Raw genomic sequence first — 13,956 nt, forward strand, 5'->3', positions numbered from 1 at the left:
AACAGCTTCTTCCCCTACTGTCGTCAGACTCCTGAATGAGCCTCTTAAGGACTGAAAGATCTCTCCATGCATCTGCTCTACTCACTAGCACTGCACTCCGTGAGCGGGATTCTCTGTTGGCTGACGTCGGAAACATGACTGGGCGGAGGATTGATTCCGATGCCGGAATTGCGTTGGGCACCAGTTTCCCGCCAAATCGCAATTCTCCAATGCCTCGTCAGAGGCGTCAATACGTTCCATTCCACAAGTACAGTAAACGCCATTGGCATATCATGAGCGGACCTCACTTGATATTCTCTGGAGCCGCTGCGATTCTCCGCCTCCACCCAGGGGAATTCCCGATGGCGAGATTCACTTGTACTTTTAAAAATCGAGAAACAGGCGCCGTGGCTGATGAGGGAGAGAGAGAGGTAATATATGAAGAAGCACGGCCGTGGACTGCCGGACTGGACACTGGCCAGGCTGGCTGGCTGGGTGAGTGGGGTGGGGCTGGGGTGTCGGAAGGTGATGGGGGGCGGGGCTGGGGTGACCCCTCCCCCCACGGGACTGGGCCGGTGTCTAGGCACGGACTGCCATTGCTGCAGCCCGCAAGGCAGCCACTGGCCTTTGTTCTGCAGAATAATACTGACCACCACCCACTGGTGGGGCATCACACAGCCTACCCAAGGCCCACAGTAGCCATTCAAGGGGGTGCCAGGTGGGGGCTGCGGAGTGTACTGCTGGCATGGGCAGCATGAGCCAATTGTACCCCTGGCAACGGGGCCGGGTGACAGGGTGAGAGGCCCCCATGGTGCCAGGCATCTACGGGGCCAGGGTGCTGGGATGGGGGGGTATGCAGGGACAGAGTCCGGAGTGCCAACCGGGGCCACTGTGTATCCCGGTGGACCTGTTTGGGCACAGAGTACGCGCCATGCTAACATTTCAGCTTTTCACCCCTGCAGACAATGTACATTGGAGTTCTACCAGCAATAGTGGCCTTACTCCAAGTTGCCACAGCCCTGTGGGATGCAGTGCAGCTGTACGAGCTAGAGCTGCTCGAGGAGGATGGAGCTGCAGCAGCAGAGTCGGCCCCAGAGGAACAGCAACCATCTGGTGAGAATGGAGAGCTGGCCGCTCAACAGGCCGAGGAGGAGGCGCAAAGGAGGCACTGCATGAGGCCTCATGTGTACCAGCCGTGTTTGTCACTCGAGGACCTGCCGGACCGGGCATGCCGTCGAAGACTCCAACTGAGCAGGGGGAGAGTGCAACATATCTGCATGATCATTCACAGCTGGCACGGCGGAGGAATGGGGGTGGGCATCTGCTCCCGGTGGCTGTCAAAGTAACAATACCTTCCACTGTACCTCGGTACAGGTGACAATAAATCAAATCAAATTAAATCATATAATATTCAGTTGCCTTTTCCTCCATTCACCGATTGTATTCGAGAACACATAACACTGAAGGTCTTGTTTCTTCATGAAGGCCAGAGGGCCAGTTGGGGGTTTAGGAGAGTGGGTGTGTAGTCGGGAGGTGGGGTGGTCAGTGGGGGTGGTGAAGCAGAGGCGGGAGGGATAGAGTGTGTGTGTATTCAGGGGGTGGGCCGGGCTTTTGGGGAAGAATAGGTCAGTTGAGTTGCTCTGTCGGGGTCTGGGAGTGGGATGAGTCCCATGAGGGGTCGGGGTGTTGGTAGGTGGATAGTCGGTGGTCCCGTGGGGGGGGGGGGCGGTGGGGGGGGGGGGGGGGGGGGGGGGGGGGGGTGGGGGGGGGGGGGTGGGGGGGGGGGGGTGGGGGGGGGGAGGAGGAAGTCCGGCAGTGTAGTTATTCAGAAGTTAGATGTGGGTTTAATTTTATTACTCTTCCTGGATAACTATTGCTGCGGACAGTCAAAATCATCAAAAGTTTGCAATTTGAATCCCATTCCAGGGCAATTGCCCAATGGAAGTTCAAACTTCCTGAGCAATTGGATGGGATTTGGATTTATTGTCTTGTGGGAAAGAGTAAAATTCACCCCATGTTTCAATATTCTTGGTGTCTAATCCAGAATTGTTTTTTAAAGAAATAATCTCTTCCACACATTGTCCAGAGATTGAAAATTAGTTTACTATCCCTCTGATCTTTTCCTAAATTGTCTTTTGCAAATTGCCTTTTCAAAATTGTGAGGTGCTGAATTTTGGGAGGACTAAATAGCCAAGGGAATATACATTGAATGGTAGGATGTTAGAAGTACAGAGGACTTGAGGGACCTTGCCGTGTATGTCCTTGGAACCTGAAAGAAACAGGACAGCTAGATAAGGTGGTTAAGAAGGCATGTGGGATTCTTTAATTTATTAACCAAGACATTAAATATAAGCGCAGGGTGGTTATGTTGGAGCTGTATTAAACACTGCTTAGGCCACAGCTAGAGTATTGTATTCAGTTCTGATGGACACACCATAGGAAGGATGTGATTGCATTGGAGAGGGTGCAGAGGAGACTCACCAGGGTGCTTCCTGAGCATTTCAGCGATGAAAATAGGCTGGAGAGACTGGAGTGGTTTTCCTTGGAGCAGAGAAGGCTGAGGGGAGACCTGATGGAGGTGTATAAATAATGAGGAACATAGATAGGGTAGATGGGAAGGAACTTTTCCAATTACGAGAGGGGTCCATAACAAGAGGGCATAGATTTAAGGTAAGGAGCAAGAGATTTAGAAGGGATTTGAATAAAATACTTTTCACCCAGAGGTAATCTGGAACTCACGGCGTGAAAGGGTAGGAGAGGCGGGAACCCTCAACAACATTTAAGAAGCATTTAGATGAGCACTTAAAATGTCATAGCATAAAAGGCTAGGGACCGAGTGTTGGAAAATGGGATTAAATAGGTGCTGCCACGATGGGCCAAAGGGCCTCTTTTTGTTATCTGTAAAACTCTAAATAAGCAGAAATTTCCAGTATGTTAGGTTCTGACTGAAACCAGGGTTCAGCTCTCCAGTTGCAGATTTTGAGCCTCTCTGCAATAATATCCAACGGGTGTGATATATGCCATTACTGTGGTGGGGGCAGGGCCTGGTAGAGATCAGGACATCATTAAAAACGGTGCCCTACCCCCCCCCCCCCCCCCCAACCATCACAAGCATCAGCATCATGACCTCCTCCCTCCCAACAAACATAATATGAACCCAGCCCCTAATGGGGTCTATCCGCCTCCAATGGGGCTCCCCTGAGGATCTGCCTCAGCACTGCTCTGGGCCTTCCCCTTGGCACTGGTTTGTACGGCCAGGTTGGAACTGCAGTGCCTAGGCATGTCCCTCTCCCCCCGCCCCGCCCCGCTTTGTGCCCCCGGAGGAGATTCCTTGACTGATTCACGTTTTTGCAAACCTGTTGTAAACCCCATCAAGGTGACATCATGTCGGCAAGATTTTCATATTCAGTGATGGCGGGGGGGGGGGGGGGGGGGGGGGGGGGGGTGGAGTCATGTGACAGGGCTCGGCAAAGAGATTAAAATGCGTGTGAATCTACTAAAATGAGGTCCTTGCCCTTTGTAGGCGTGAACCTCGTTACATAACTGGCTAAAGGTGTAGAAAATCAGGAAACGAGGTCTCGCAGGCAAGAATCCCGTTTCCCGATTCTGACCAGATTTTGTGCCCATGTCACGGTTCTGATTGACGGTGGGCGGGGGCACAAAATCAGCCCCGTGACTCAGCGAGTGCTTGTATTTCCCATTTCTCAACCAGCATCCAACAATTTAAGTTCAGTTTATAAAGCAATCACTTCGACTAAATTAACACAAAAATTGGCTATCTGGCATCATGGATTGACACATTTACCATCTGCAACGTCCCTTTCACAACAGGTTGAATCATTTTAATTCAGTTTAATTTGTTTCTATACCTCCCTCCAGGAAAACTGCAGACCAGATGTTCAGCACATTTGTGGGTTTACTGTATGACTCTGGTTTTATAAGCATCACTAATGCACTGCAAGTCACACAGTTTCAAGCAAATATTTAGACTTGACATCTGTCTTTGCTGCACTTTCTCAGTCCTGACCTAGATGGCTGAGATAAGGCTGAGCGAGCTCGTCATGAGGTATATCAAATACTAAATGGGATTAATAAAGTAAACATGAACCAAATGTCCCCCTTGTGGGGCAATCTGAAAGGAGAGGTCACAGATATAGGTTGAGAGGCATAGGTTTAGAACTGAGATGAGGAGGAACTGCTTCCCGCGGAGGATGGTGAATTTGTGGAACTCACTGTCACACAGTGTGGTGGAATCGTTGTCATTAAATAATTTCAAGAAGGAGGTAGATATATTTCTGATTTTTAAAAATGCATCAAAGGAATATGGGGAACTGGTAGGGAGGGGGATTTGAGACCAGGAAGAGATAAGAATGTTAATCTTCATTATTGTCATTATTGGGGCTGGTTTAGCACACTGGGCTAAATCGCTGGCTTTTAAAGCAGACCAAGGCAGACCAGCAGCACGGGTTCAATTCCCGTACCAGCCTCCCCGAACAGGCGACAAGGGGCTTTCCACAGTAACTTCATTGAAGCCTACTTGTGACAATAAGCAATTTTCATTTCATTTAATTTTTCACTAGACTCACATTAACACTGCAAACACTGCAATGAAGTTACTGTGAAAAGCCCCTGGTCGCCACACTCCGGCGCCTGTTCGGGTACACAGAGGGAGAATTCAGAATGTCCAGTTCACCTAACAGCACGCCTTTCGAGACCTGTGGGAGGAAACCGGAGCGCCCGGAGGAAACCCACACAGACACAGGGAGATTGTGCAGACTCCCACAAACAGTGAACCAAGCTGGGAATCGAACCTGGACCCTGACGCTGTGAAGCAGAAGTGGTAACCAGTGCGCTACCGTGCCGCCTGATCAGCCATGATCTGATTGAATGGCAGAGCAGGCTCAAGGTCTGAATTGCCTACTTCTGCTCCTAATTCCTATGTTCCTGTGTAATTAATTTCCTAGCTTTCCCGGGTTCTTAACCTCCAACCTGTCAAAAATCTGAACATGCTTTTCGAATACACAGTAGAGAGCAGTGTTTTGCAGGCTGACAATAAGATCTTTAATTTTTTTTAAAGTGTTTTTACGTATGGTTTACGCACTTGAAATGCTGTGATCACTGTAACAGTCAGGCACAACATTTGGGTCTTGAGTCGGGAAGAGCAATGACGCAGACTGCAGCCAATTTATTGGCTCAGTCTCTTAGCACTATGAGCGCTCTGAAAAACGGTGTCAGAGCACAGATTGATGGGAATATGAGCACTGCGCAGAGAAATTTCCAAGTTGCTGTGTGCTTAAAATAATGGCTCACTTTGAGAATAGGGGAATTTCTCTTTTGAACAAAACTAATTTAACTTTTTCCTGATCATCCACCATGACCAAAACTGTGGAGAGGCGACCTGAACATCCGGCGAGCTCACTCCCCGGCTAATTGCTCGAAGTGAGCAGAAATAACTTATTGCCATTTGCCTGCCCTCCCTGCAGCTCGGTTCAGAGGTCGTACAGTGAAACTCCAGCTAATGTTAGCAGCCCGAAACGTACCGTGATGAATTCTCCAACTCGACTGCATTTGAAGATGGAAGCAAATGTAAAGTATTGGTTGGATGGGACCAAGATTATTGGGTGGAATGTTACCAGAATTTGGCAAAGTGTTCAGACAGAAAGCTGTGCAACTCTCAGTTGCCCAGGCCAATTTTCTCACAGAATCTTGAACATCTTGGACAAAACAAAATGAGAGCCCGTGCTGTATGCTGGCGGGGTGGGACCTCAGAGACGGGCACATCTTTAAAGGGTGCCCCGGTCAACGCTAGAGCCCAAATACCACCCCAGCCCCCATCACTGAGGTATAGGGCGCTCCTCCCTCCGACAGATTTCGATGGTATTTCTCTCCGACCTCTCATCCCCCACATCCGCCGGCAGTATTGAACCCCACCCCCCCTTCCCACCGCCAACACCATGGAGGTATAACCAGCACTCTCCCTGCTCCATAATCAATGCTAACCCCCCACTCCATGGGGCTCAGGTTGGAACATCCAGGTTGGCACTGCCAAGTTTGCACCATGCCAACATGGAGTGACAGCCTGTGCCAGGGTGTGTCCGTCCCCCCACCCCCACCTCGGAATTTATGCTTACCTCTACGCTCCCAGAGGAATCCCTTTTTTAAAAATAAATTTAGAGTACCCAATTATTTCTTTTTCCAAGTAAGGGGCAATTTAGTGTGGCTAATCCACCTGACCAGCACATCTTTGGGTTGGGGGGGTGAAGCCCACGCAGTCTCGGGGAGAATGTTCAAACTCCACACATACAGTGACCCAGGGCCGGGATTCGAACCCAGGTCCTCATCGCCACAGTCCCAGTGCTAACCACTGCACCACCATGCTGCTCCCAGAGGAACCACCTTGACTGCCTCACGCCTGGCCAAACCGGCTGTAAGTGGCGGCAACGTCACGTCACATCGGCGAGGTATGAATATTTAATGAGGGGAGCCATTTGGCTGTGGCGGGGGGGGGGGGGGGGGGGGGGGGGGAAGCTAACAACATTTAAATCAATTCAAACTTATCAAAATGGTGTTCCTGCCCTTTGTGGACGTGAGCCACGTGACGGCGAGGGGCGGGGAAAATTGGGAAATGTGATCTATCCAGCGAGAATTACATTTCCCGATTCCCTCAAGATTATTCCACCCACATTGCCGATCCCGCGGATGGCAAATGTGGGCTCAAGAAAGGGGTCCCCACAGCAGAAAGGGTCAGCCTTGGGGAAGAGTGACTGAGAATGGATGCACAGAACTTTAAAAAGATGCAAACTCCAGCAGGAGGAACAATGTGTTGGATGCAAAGTGCGAACAAAATAGTTGAGTTTAAAATCAGTAATGTAAAGGGAATCAAGAAAGTCTGTGATGGAGAAGCGGGATTTTGGAGATGGAACTTGAAAGAGAAGACAAAATCCTGTTGAAAAATAGGTAAGAGACTCTCCTCAGTTACAGAGAGCCGGATTCAAGTCTAATCTCCCGGGTGGGATTTTCCAGCCGTTTCCTCTGCCAGAATCTTCTGGTCCCACCGACAGTGATTCCCTGTCTCCAAGAAACTGCAGTAGGGGCTCACTGTCAGAGGGACCAGAAGTCTTTGCCCCCAGCCAATGGCGGGCAGCGTCTGCTCCCACTAAACACGGCTGCCCATAGTATCTATTCTCAGTTAAATGGCAACTTCTTCAGACGTAGGTACATGTGAGCATACAAATTCGGAGAGGAGTGCACAATTCGGTCCCACAGGCCAGCTCCGCCATTTGATAAGATCAAGGCCAATGTGATTGTGACCTCTCAACTCCACATTCCCATGACAAAATGACAGAACCACAGAATTGTTACGATGCAGAAGGAGTGCATTCAGCCCATCCAATCTGCACCGGCTCTCCAAATGAGCATTACCACTTAGTGCCATTCTCCTGCCTTTTCCCCACAACCCTTTAAATAGAAACAATCATCTAATGTCATCTTGAATGCTGCAATGGAACCTGCCTCCACTACCATTCCAGACCCAAACCACTTATGGGATAAAATATTTCTCACATCACATTTCTTTCTTTGGCAAATCACCTTAAATCTGGATCGTCTCATTTGTGATCCTTTTACGAGAGGGAACGGTTTCTCACTCTATTCAGCCCCCTCTTGATTTCGTACACCCCTATCAAATCTCGCCTCAGCCTTCTTCTCTCCTGGGTTGCAGATGCAAAGTATTCCTTTAACACCCCAGCCATGCCCCCAGCCTCCATGTGTAATTCCCCTTTTAGAACATAAGAACATAAGAACTAGGAGCAGGAGTAGGCCATCTGGCCCTTCGAGCCTGCTCCGCCATTCAATGAGATCATGGCTCATCTTCTGTGGACTCAGCTCCACTTTCCCGCCCGAACACCATAACCCTTTATTTCTTTATTCTTCAAAAAACTATCTATTTTTATCTTGAAAAAATTTAATGAAGGAGCCTCAACTGCCTCACTGGGCAGGTAATTCCATAGATTCAGAACCCTTTGGGTGAAGAAGTTCATCCTAAACTCAATGCTAAATCTACTTCCCCTTATTTTGAGGCTATGCCCCCAAGTTCTGCTTTCACCCGCCAGTGGAAACAACTTGCCCTCATCTGTCCTATCTATTCCCTTCATAATTTTATATGTTTCTATTTTTTTAAAAAATAATTTTTATTCCCCCCCCGGGTTGCTGCTGCTGCTGACCTAGCACCTTATCGTTGAGCCAGAAAGTCGAGGAAAGGCTGCCACCTCCTAAAGAACCCTTGTACCGACCCCCTCAGGGCGAACTTGACCCTCTCCAACTTAATGAATCCCGCCATGTCATTAATCCAGGTCTCCACACACGGAGGTCTCGCATCTTTCCACTGCAGCAAGATCCTCCGCCGGGCTACTAGGGACGCAAAGGCTAAGACATCGGCCTCTTTCGCCTCCTGCACTCCCGGCTCCACCCCAACCCAAAATATCGCGAGTCCCCAGCCTGGCTTGACCCTGGATCCCACAACCCTCGACACCGTCCTCGCCACCCCCTTCCAGAACTCCTCCAGTGCCGGGCATGCCCAGAACATATGGGCATGGTTCGCTGGACTCCCCGAACACCTGACGCACCTGTCTTCGCCCCCAAAGAACCTACTCATCCTAGATCCGGACATGTGGGCCCGGTGCAGCACCTTGAACTGGATGAGGCTAAGCCTCGAATTTTATATGTTTTTCTCCCGCATCCTTCTAAATTCCAATGACTTTAGTCCCAGTCTACTCAACCTCTTCTCGTAATCCAACTCCCTCAACTATGGGATTAACCAAGTGAATCTCCTCTGCATACCCTCCAGCGCCAGTACGTCCTTTCTCAGGTAAGGAGACCAAAACTGAACACAATACTCCAGGTGTGGCCTCACTAACACGTTATACAGTTGCAGCATAATCTCCCAAGTCTTAAACTCTATCCCTCTAGCAATGAAGGACAAAACTCCATTCGCCTTCCTAATCACCTGTTACAACTGTATACCAACCTTTTGCGACTTATGCACAAGGACACCCAGGTCCCTCTGCACAGCAGAGGGGGACTTGGGTCTATAATCAGCCCTAACTTGCTTTGCGCAAGTCGAGAAGACCCAGCCGGAGTGAGGCACATCCAGAGTGGGAAGTTGGAACTTGGTAATTTGGTGCAGTGAGGTAATTCGGTGCAGAGTGGGAGAAGGTGCTTTTTCTCTACTGTTTTGTTCTCTCTCTTTCTTCTGGCCTATAACTTTTACTCTGCAGGGAGAGAACCAGAGAGCATCTGAAACCCTGGGTGAGTTCTCCCAGTGAGCCAGAGAAGACACAGCCAGAGTGAGGCACAACCAAGAGTGAGTTTGGGAATTTGAAGCTGGATGGAGAGGAAGTGCTTTTAACCCTGGTAAGTGATTGGTAAGTAGTTTTTCTTTTCATTGTCTAATTTATTTCTTTTTATTTCATTTTTTGAAATTGTAGTTGTATAAGTTTACCTAAGGTTTAAGACATGGCAGGAGATCCCAGACCCGTGTCATGCTCGTCGTGTGCGATGTGGGAACTCAGGGACACGTCCACTGTCCCTGGCTCCTTCACGTGCAAGAAGTGTGTTCGGTTGCAGCTCCTGTTAGACCACTTGACGGCTCTGGAGCTGCGGATGGACTCACTTTGGAGCATCCGAGATGCTGAGGAGGTCGTGGATAGCATGTTTAGCGAGTTGGTCACACCGCATGTGAAAGTTACTGAGGGAGATAGAAAAAGGGTGACCAAAAGACAGAGCAAGAGTAGGAAGGCAGTGCAGATGTCCCCTGCGGTCATCTCCCTGTAAAACAGATATACTGCTTTGGATACTGTTGAGGGAGATTGTTCATCAGGGGAAGGCAGCAGCAGCCAGGTTCATGGCACCGTGGCTGGCTCTGCTGCACAGCAGGGCAGGAAGAAAAATGGCAGGGCTATAGTGATAGGGGACTCAATCGTAAGGGGAATAGACAGGTGGTTCTGCGGACGCAATCGAGATTCTAGGATGGTATGTTGCCTCCCTGGTGCAAGGATCAAAGATGTCTCAGAACGGCTGCAGGACATTCTGGGAGGGGGGGGGGGGGGGGTGAACAGTCAGCACATAGGCACCAATGATATAGGTAAAAAACGGGATGAAGTTCTATAAGCTGAATTCAGGGAGTTAGGAGTTAAACTAAAAAGTAGGACCGCAAAGGTAGCTACCAGTGCCACGAGCTAGTCAGAGTAGGAATGTCAGGATAGACAGGATGAATGCGTGGCTCAAGAGATGGTGCAAGAGGGAGGGATTCAAATTCCTGGAGCATTGGAACCGGTTATGGGGGATGTGGGACCAGTACAAACCGGACGGTCTGCACTTGGGCAGGACTGGAACCGTTGTCCTCGGGGGGGCGTTTGCTCGAGCTGTTGGGGAGGGTTTAAACTAATGCGGCAGGGGGATGGGAACCGATGCAGGAAGTTGGAAGGTAGTAAAACAGGGACAGAAGCAAATGGAAGTAAGGGGGAAAGTGTAAGGCAGAGAAGCCACAGTCAAAAATCAAAAAGGGCGACAGTACAAGGCACAGTGACTGAGGGGAGCTCAGTGAATAGGCCCAGTAATACTAAAAGGAATAAAACTGGAGATGTTAAGATTCAAAACAGAGGTAAAAAAACCAACATAAGTGTACTTTACCTGAATGCTTGTAGTATTCGGAATAAAGTAAATGAGTTGATTACGCAAATCATCATGAACGACTATGATTTAGTGGCCATTACTGAAACATGGTTAAAGGATGGTCACGACTGGGAGTTAAATATCCGAGGGTATCAAACTATTCGGAAGGAAAGAGTGGATGGTAAGGGAGGTGGTGTAGCTCTGTTATTTAAGGAGGACATCCGGGCAATAGTAAGGGATGACATCGGTGCTATGGAGGATAAGGTTGAATCCATTTGGGTGGAAATCAGGAATAGTAAGGCGAAAAAGTCACTGATAGGAGTAGTTTATAGGCCACCAAATAGTAACGTTATGGTGAGGCAGACAATAAACAAAGAAAGAACTGATGCATGTAGAAATGGTACAGCAGTTATCATGGGGGATTTTAATCTACATGTCGATTGGTTTAACCAGGTCGGTCAAGGCAGCCTTGAGGAGGAGTTTATAGAATGTATCCGGGACAGTTTCCTAGAACAGTATGTAATGGAACCTACGAGGGAACAAGCGGTCCGAGATCTTGTCCTGTGTAATGAGACAGGATTGATTCATGATCTCATAGTTAGGGATCCTCTCGGAAGGAGCGATCACAATATGGTGGAATTTAAAATACAGATGGAGGGTGACAAGGTAAAATCAAATACTAGTGTTTTGTGCTTAAACAAAGGAGATTACAATGGGATGAGAGAAGAACTAGCTAAGGTAGACTGGGAGCAAAGGCTTTATGGTGGAACAGTTGAGGAACAGTGGAGAACCTTCCAAGCGATTTTTGACAGTGCTCAGCAAAGGTTTATACCAACAAAAAGGAAGGACGGTAGAAAGAGACCGTGGATATCTAAGGAAATATGGGAGAGTATGAAATTGAAGGAAAAAGCATACAAAGTGGCAAAATTAGTGGGAGACTAGAGGACTGGAAAATCTTTAGCGGGCAACAGAAAGCTACTAAAAAAGCTATAAAGAAGAGGAAGATAGATTATGAGAGTAAACTTGCTCAGAATATAAAAACAGACAGTAAAAGTTTCTACAAATATATAAAACAAAAAAGAGTGGCTAAGGTAAATATTGGTCCTTTAGAGGATGAGAAGGGAGTTTTAATAATGGTAGATGAAGAAATGGCTGAGGAACTGAACAGGTTTTTTGGGTCGGTCTTCACAGTGGAAGACACAAATAACATGCCAGTGACTGATAGAAATTAGGCTATGACAGGTGAGGACCTTGAGAGGATTGTTATCACTAAGGAGGTAGTGATGGGCAAGCTAATGGGGCTAAAGGTAGACAAGTCTCCTGGCCCTGATGGAATGCATCCCAGAGTGCTGAAAGAGATGGCTAGGGAAATTGCAAATGCACTAGTGATAATTTACCAAAATGCACTCGACTCTGGGGTGGTCCCGGTGGATTGGAAATTAGCAAACGTGACACCACTGTTTAAAAAAGGAGGTAGGCAGAGAACGGGTAATTATAGGCCAGTGAGCTTAACTTCAGTAGAAGGGAAGATGCTGGAATCTGTAATCAAGGAAGAAATAGCGAGGCATCTGGATAGAAATTGTCCCATTAGGCAGACGCAGCATGGGTTCATAAAGGGCAGGTCGTGCATAACTAATTTAGTGCAGTAGATAACGGGGAGCCAATGGATGTGGTTTATCTGGATTTCCAGAAAGCCTTTGACAAGGTGCCACACAAAAGGTTGCTGCATAAGATAAAGATGCATGGCATTAAGGTCAAAGTAGTAGCATGGATAGAGGATTGGTTAATTAATAGAAAGCAAAGAGTGGGGATTAATGAGTGTTTCTCTAGTTGGCAATCAGTAGCTAGTGGTGTCCCTCAGGGATCCGTGTTGGGCCCACAATTGTTCACAATTTACATTGATGATTTGGAGTTGGGGACCAAGGGCAATGTGTCCAAGTTTGCAGATGACACTAAGATGAGTGGTAAACCGAAAAATGCAGAGGATACTGGAAGTCTGCAGAGGGATTTTGATAGGTTAAGTGAATGGGCTAGGGTCTGGCAGATGGAATACAATGTTGACAAATGTGAGGTTATCCATTTTGGTAGGAATAACAGCAAAGGGGATTATTATTTAAATGATAAAATATTAAAGCATGCTGCTGTGCAGAGAGACCTGGGTGTGCTCGTGCATTAGTCACAGAAAGTTGGTTTACAAGTGCAACGGGTGATTAAGAAGGTGAATGGAATTTTGTACTTCATTGCGAGAAGGATGGAGTTTAAGACTAGGGAGGTTATGCTACAATTGTATAAGGTGTTAGTGAGGCCACACCTGGAGTATTGTGTTCAGTTTTGGTCTCCTTACTTGAGAAAGGATGTATTGGCACTGGAGGGTGTGCAGAGGAGATTCACTAGGTTAATCCCAGACCTGAAGGGGTTGGATTACGAGGAGAGGTTGAGTAGACTGGGACTGTACTCGTTGGAATTTAGAAACATATAGAATTATGAAGGGAATAGATAGGATAGATGCGGGCAGGTTGTTTCCACTGGCGGGTGAAAGCAGAACTAGGGGGCATAGCCTCAAAATAAGGGGTAGTAGATTTAGGACTGAGTTTAGGAGGAACTTCTTCACCCAAAGGGTTGTGAATCTATGGAATTCCTTGCCCAGTGAAGCAGTTGAGGCTCCTTCATTACATGTCTTTAAGGTAAAGATAGATAGTTTTTTGAAGAATAAAGGGATTAAGGGCTATGGTAATCGGGCCGGAAAGTGGAGTTGAGTCCACAAAAGATCAGCCATGATCTCATTGCGTCGTGGAGCAGGCTCGAGGGGCCAGATGGCCTACTCCTGCTCTTAGTTCTTATGTTCTTAATTCTCTTTTTATCACCCTTTTACTCTTGATGTGCCGAAAGTTGATTTGGAATTCCCCTTTATGTTGACTGCCAGTCTTTTCTCATCATCACTTCTCTTATTTGCTTTTTCATCTCCCCTCTGCAATCAGCCTGGTTTATATTTTCCACCTATCACCTGTCATAAGCCCACTTTTAACCTTTGACTCCCTGGTCGATCAAGAATCTATCTAACTGAACATTAAAAATATTCAACACCCCGGCCTCCTCCTCTCTGGGGAAGAGGACAGCCCAAACCAAAAACTATCTATAATTGGTGACCCCTTACTTTCAAACTCTGTCCCCTCGTACTGGTTGTCTCCCACAAGTGGAAACATGTTTTCAGCATCCATCCTGTCAAATCCCTTCAGGATCTTACCTGTTTCAAGGCTGCCTCTTTCCTTCTAAAGTCTAGCAGACAGAGGCCATGTCTGCACAAAT

General features: G+C 47.9%; 1 protein-coding gene across 1 annotated transcript in view; it reads right to left on the reverse strand.

The window, feature by feature from the left end:
- Positions 1-13,956, reverse strand: part of LOC119977067 (gamma-aminobutyric acid receptor subunit gamma-3) — an 825,027-nt gene that overhangs the window by 93,296 nt on the left and 717,775 nt on the right. The gene's annotated exons all lie outside the window — the stretch shown is intronic.

The sequence above is a fragment of the Scyliorhinus canicula genome, chromosome 14 (assembly GCF_902713615.1).
Source record: "Scyliorhinus canicula chromosome 14, sScyCan1.1, whole genome shotgun sequence".
Lineage (NCBI taxonomy): Eukaryota > Metazoa > Chordata > Chondrichthyes > Carcharhiniformes > Scyliorhinidae > Scyliorhinus > Scyliorhinus canicula.